Raw genomic sequence first — 6625 nt, 5'->3', positions numbered from 1 at the left:
AAGGTGGTTTTGAAACAGATACTAAAGGTTGTTCCATAATAGGAGTTGAGTTATTTGAATGTGTTGGAGTAACTTGCTTTTGAGTTTTTTCTTTTTCATTAAGAGACTTCTCTTCTTCAGAGATATTTTCTTTTTCACTTTCTTTAATAAGAAATGATGGGGAATTTTTTATAATATTCTACCATATCTAAGTCAAACATTGTTTAGATCTAGTGGAGTTATCATGTAACTTTGAAAAAAAATTCCTTCCATATTGTAAACATGTTGTGAGTTTTTATTAGTGTTTGGATTTGGGAGTGGTTGGGCGGGCAATTGGTTTGATCTTTGAGGAAATGGTAATGAAATTTGTGGATTCAAATTGTGAGGTTGATTTTGTTGAATGAGCTGAGGATAATATTGTGGAGGAAAAGTAGGATATGGTTGTTGAAATTGTGGAAATTGAGGATATTGAGGGTACTTTCCATAAGGAATTTTCCATCCTTATTACCAAGGTTGTGGCTAAGATTGCCAATGCATTGGGGTAATCCAATTAATTTGTGATGATTTTGCAAATGGTTGAGCGTTAAATCCTTGAGCTGTATTTGGTTGTGGATTCTTCCAAGGTCTTTTAGCAATAAAACAAAGAGGATCTACTTGATTTGGTACTCCTTCGTCTTGATAGACAGCTTTAAGACCTAGTATTGAGGGACATTGTTTTGTATCATGATTTTCCGCACATATAACACAAGCTTCTACACTCTTTAAATCAAGAGGACATTCTCTCAGGGCATGTTTCTTTCTGCACTTGGGGGAAAAAATGGACAATGCAACATTTTCATCTTTTTGTTTGTTTTGTATTTTAAGGGTGTCAATTTGTTCACTAAGGCTCCCTAAAATATATGTTTTAAAATTATTAAGCAAATTCCTAATTCTGCTCTACTTATTGTCCCAACTGTAGATTTATTAATCCTTGATAAAAGAGGATCTCTTGGATTTTTCCTGGTTCTTGCTTTGCCTCTTGAAATGTGTATGCATAACTCACAAATTTCTCCTAGTGACAACTGAGAAATGTCTCCCTTACCCATTAGATTGAGAAGATCAATCCACTCATCTCTAATGGATTTCAATAAGAGAGCTTTCAAAGTTTCCTCATCTAGATTATTCATTTTTTCCCTTTTAACATTATAAGCAAATCTTTCAACGAAGTCTTCAAGATTTTCATCTTCTTTTTGTACCATTTTAAAAACTTCATCCTTAATATTATGGGGCATACAATAGTCCTTATATTTCTCTAAGAATGTAGTTTTCATTTGTTCCCATGTTCTTATGGAGTTTATTCCTAAACTCATAAACCATTTTAATGTTGCATCTTTAAGGGTTGCATGGAATAATTTCAACTTTTGAGCATCTTGCAGATAATCATATGATCTACACAAGACTTCAAATTCAAAGAGAAATGTTTTAGGATCTTCACTCCTTAGTCCATGAAAGTTTGGAAGGATAGAGGGTGATATATTTTTCATTGTCACAGTTGTATCTTCATCGAGGATAGGAAATCCAAAGGGTTTTGGACTTATATCCTCTTCTCTTCCTCTTCCTATTCCTCTTCCACCTCCCCTATTTCCTTCTCTTCCTCCTCCAATCCTAGGTTGTTCACCATTTAAATTATGTACCTCTTCTTCCCCTTCTCCATCCATTGTAGATTCTTTGGTTCCAAGATTGGGTTTTCAACTTCCTCTAGTTCCTTTGGTTATTCTATCAATGGTTTGTTAAAATAGGTTTATTCTTCCTCTTCTTCAGTAGGAACTTCCATCTCTTGAGCTAGAAGTTGTTCTCCAGTGAAGATAGGAAAATCACTCCTATTGTTGGGGATATGGGATCTTCTTCTTCTATTATGGCTTCTATTGGTGAATTTGGTGAATCTCTAAGTTGGATTTCGGATCTTAATACCTCAGGGAGTTTGTGTTTGCCTGCTATGGATGGAATTCGAGTTTATGTGGGTGGTGTGGCACTACGAGGTCGTGGTAAGTGATGTTGTTGGAATTAAAATCTTTGCTCTACCTACAATTCTACCCTTAAAGCCTCTTTCCCTATTCATATCATATTTTTGTTTTTGTTGTTCTTTTTTAATCTAAAAGAAATAAAGACATATTTACACTTCCTCGACAATGGCGCCAAAATGTTTGTCAACTTAATTGTCTTAAATTGATTACATAAATTATCAACTGGAGTTGGTAAACTTGTGAAGTGCAAGTGCACAATATATGCTAGAAGCCTTTTTATTAAGTTGGATTTATTAATTGATTGAGTTATTGGAAATGTGTCTTTAAGTTTTGTATTCCTATTTCAAAATGAAATTAACATTGCTATCTAGTGAAAATAAAATGATTGTGAATTTAAAGCAATATTTCTTACTTGAAAAATGAAACCATAAAGAACTCACACTTGCAAAAATAAACTCACACTTGCAGAATGAAAACTATATTAACTCACACTTGCTTCAAAATTGAAAGTTCAAGAAGTATCTGCAAACAAACCACTCGACTTCTTAAATTAAACTAAGAAAATTTTTGAATAAAAATGCTCTGAACAAAAAGCTTAAAGAAATCTATATACCCAAATCTATAGAGAGAAACATCTTATGCTATGAAGTTGAAATGATTTTTAATGAAATTCCAAAGAAATCACAAGGAAATCACTAGTATTTTGATGATTCAAATCAGCTTCAGAAACTATAAAAGAGAGTTGTAAAGCTACCATAAGAAGATAATGAACATACGTGAAAATGCTACAGCAAATAATAACAAAAAGGAAAATCTACAAGTTAAAAACCCTCATTGTTTGCAGGGGCCCTCCACAAACAGGCGGTCTCAAGCTTCAACGAACAGTTAATTGTGCATCAAGTCTTCAAAGGCACCTCCATTAAATAAAATCATAGAGTTTCAAAATGATTAAAGTCACAAATATTCATTCACCATTGTCATTAGTTTTGTCCTACCTTATGGTATTTATAAAATCCAGTCAATAAATGTTTGAGGCTTTCATGCCTACTTTCGGCTAATAGAGTTCTAATTCAAACTATCACACTGATATTCCTAATTTTAGCTTCTATAAAATAGTGATTCGTTCATGATTTGCTATTCGGCAAAGAAAATCCTAAAGCATTTTCATCTCAGACTCTCGCTCGCTTGCACTAGCTACATGTTGACTTTTTTCCTTTGACCACATGATTCAGGCTTTCTTCTAATGATTTGGTGTGGATAAATAGGAGGAGATTGTTGAGAGGATCAACCTCTTCCTGCCCATATCTTTCTTTCCTTGAATGGCATCTCATACCCTGTTCATGGAATTGGTTGCAGAAACAGATGTTAGCTGCAGAATTGCACGAATCTGGTAGCCAATGAAAATTTTAACTTAATAATAAGGAACATTTTTGAAATATGAAAAATAGGATAATTAGTACCTTACCTATGTCAAAAACCTGCAATTTGATGCCTATCAATTCAAAAATAATGGTCAAGGAGAAGTAAAATGAGTAAAGAAGAGTGTCAAGATGAAGCATTCATGAGGCTCTATAACAAGCATAACCAAAATTGTCCAATTCCTTGATAACCTTGAAGAGGCTGGAATGATTTTGTTTGAATCTGTTGGCGTTGCTAAGGCATTGGTGGAATAGTAATTTGAACAATAGGTATTTGTGGGATACTTTGGAATGGTTGCCCAGAGAGATTTTACATCATCCCTACATTGGGTTGAATGGTTGGTACTTGGGCCATACCATATATAGGTTGATTTACTCGCATATGAGGTATAGACTGACCAATTGGTGGGGTTCACAATGCACCTTGAAGAGGCATGGTAGGTGGGACTCGAGAGATCCTAGATACCAGTGGAATATGTTGTGTTGGAGATACAACCTACACAAGTTGACTTACTTGAGATAAAACTTGGGTAGTTTGAGGCATAGTTTGAATAGGTGTGCAAGTGGGAACTTGGGGTGTGAAAAAATCAGGTTATGAAGTGGGAAGTTGATTCAAAACCAAACCAAGTTGAATAGGAAAAGTAGGATTCCAAGAAGCCATTCTAGGGAATGGAGGACTTGAATAGCATTGAGCACCCATTTGTGACATTTTATCATGAGATGGAGACATGGAAATAACAGGTTTCTCCCTATTGGGGTTTAAGGAGTATATGGAGGAAACTTCCCCTCAGGAGGTGATTACCTAGTATAGGATGGCATAGGTTGTTGTAGATGTCCCAATCCACTAATATATGAACCATATTGTTGCTCCAAAGAAGGTTGGGGTGCAATAGGTGGAACAGATGGTGATGTGCTATCAAAGAAGTGTTGGATAACATTCCAGATGAAGATGACAAGGTAGAAGTCCATGGACTAGTCGACGCACTAGAAAAGGTTCTAGATAATGACTAGTAGCCAGGTGGCACTGACATACCACCCTACAAATGGGTTTCTAGTAAAGTCACAAACATGGAGGTACCTGCAACTTTAGTTGACTCACTCATAATAGAATATACAGGTTGAGAAACTGTCATTGACTCAGTCATGGTTAAATTTCCCAAAGAATTTTTTCGAGGGAAAATCAAAGGTGAGTTGAAACAACGAGTGCTAGGTGAAGGAACTTGTATGGGAGTATGAGGAGTATGAAAAGGATGAGATTGATAAATAGGAGTCCCTCCTAAATGGAAAGCAGACGAGGGTCAAGACTCTTCAGTAATTTCCTCAATTCTCAAGAGATCAAGTGGAAGTACTTCTCCAATGGGACCAAAATATACAAGTTGTGGTTGGGTCGAAGGCAAAGGAAGAGAAAAAGAAGGCCTTAAAGTAGTGGGTTGAGTTAACTAAGGCTCCTCAGGTTGAATAACTTTAGTTTGTAATGTTTCTGAATTTGGAAATTCAAGTTCAATGACCTCAAGTAGTAAAGTTTCAAGGTTTTCAATTTTGATTGCGTTAGACTCACCAGTTGGTAAAGATATGATTTCGGAATTAGTACCTATGGGAAGTGATTATTCTAGTTGATTGATTTCATATGTAGTGCCAGAAGGGGAATCTTCCGAAGTACTAATTTTGGTAATTCGCGTATTTTTATTCTTTTGATGACTAGGTGTTGCCTCTGGAGGTAGAGGAGGCAATCTTTACATTCTATGTGAACGAGGAGATTGTTGAGGGTGTTCTTCCATGATGGTTTAATGAATTTTATAACTTTAACAACAATCAAAAAATAAAAAAGGGGTAACTAGGAAGAAAGGGATTACTAAGTCACTTTGAAATGTGGAATATTGTTTCCAGTACATGCAGAAAATATCCATGAATGTTGTGTTTGGTGTATCACAGTAGAAAAGGTGCCTGACTCGATTACCTATGACGAGATAAAAACCTATAGGGGACTTCCAAAATATACCTGGAAGTATGTGGAAGTGTTGTACATGGTAGTGTTGTCTAATGATAGGAAATATTCTGATATACTTTTCATACATGGAGCATCATCCAATATACCCAGAGGTATGTGGAGAATGGCCTAATATACTTATGTACGTGGAATATCGACTATCCCCATAATATAACACAGACAATTAACGAAAACTCCAATGTTTGAATACATCGGAACACGTCTCTAGCCTAGACCTCTATGTGTTTCGTTAATGTTCTAAATGCTCCTTTGATTGATTGAGTAAATTTTAGAAGTTGATCTTCAATTATGTTTCAGTTTCAAAGCTCGCGATAAGAGTTAACTTGAATCCTCTATGATGCAACTAGTATGATAACAAGGACTCTTTTATTTTCAATGAAGATCTATCTACAAGAGATAAGAAACATAGAATAATGTAGTAATCAATGATGTAGAAAAAAAAGTTTCCTAAATATATATTGGCAATGTAATTGTTCCCATTCGAATTGAAAACCCTATATGCAATGCAAATAATGAAAAAAAAAAACTTTTCTTTCCTCTTAATTTTAAAATGCAATGAAAACTAAGATGCAGCTAGATCATTGATAAAAGAAATCACACAGAATATGACTGTAATACAAATTTGTTCAAGCCAGTCAACAATCAATCCCAAAAGACCTAATTGATAAGAAGGAATAAAAATCAAAGAAATTCTTATCTAAGGCTAAGAAAATCAAATGCAAACACTATGACGGCTTTTCAGAGACACAGAAAAACTAAGAGACTCAAGAAAACCTTTTGGACCAAAGCATGAACAAAGAGAAAGGCAAATAAATTCAATATTTTGCATTCTACACGATCAACACGGGTGTAGTATGGGCACCAAAGTGCAGCAGCACACTTCCAGAGAAGAGAAATTCCGTTGCAGTTCTCTGTCACATAACAGAGAGTGTGTTGGGGCTAATTTGGTCAAAATACAACACAAGAAACCCTACAAAGCTCAAAAATGTGCTTTCTTAAGGTAAAATGTTATCTAAATAAGTAAATTAAGGTCACTTTTAAAGGTGACAAGATGTTAAGGCCAAGGAAACCACTAAGGGAAATCTCGATCCCCAATATGGTTGTCAATTTTTTATATGGAAAATTCACTTCTATGGACAAAAATTAACTCCCTAGATCTAGTGGTCTGATCTAGAACAACGGAGAGAAAAAAGATCTATGTTTTCCCTAAAGAAATT

The sequence above is a fragment of the Pinus tabuliformis genome, chromosome 8 (assembly GCF_031772625.1).
Source record: "Pinus tabuliformis cultivar Carrire ecotype Pingquan chromosome 8, CPIR1, whole genome shotgun sequence".
Lineage (NCBI taxonomy): Eukaryota > Viridiplantae > Streptophyta > Pinopsida > Pinales > Pinaceae > Pinus > Pinus tabuliformis.
The sequence above is the reverse complement of the archived record's forward strand: the minus strand, read 5'-3'. Positions refer to the sequence as shown.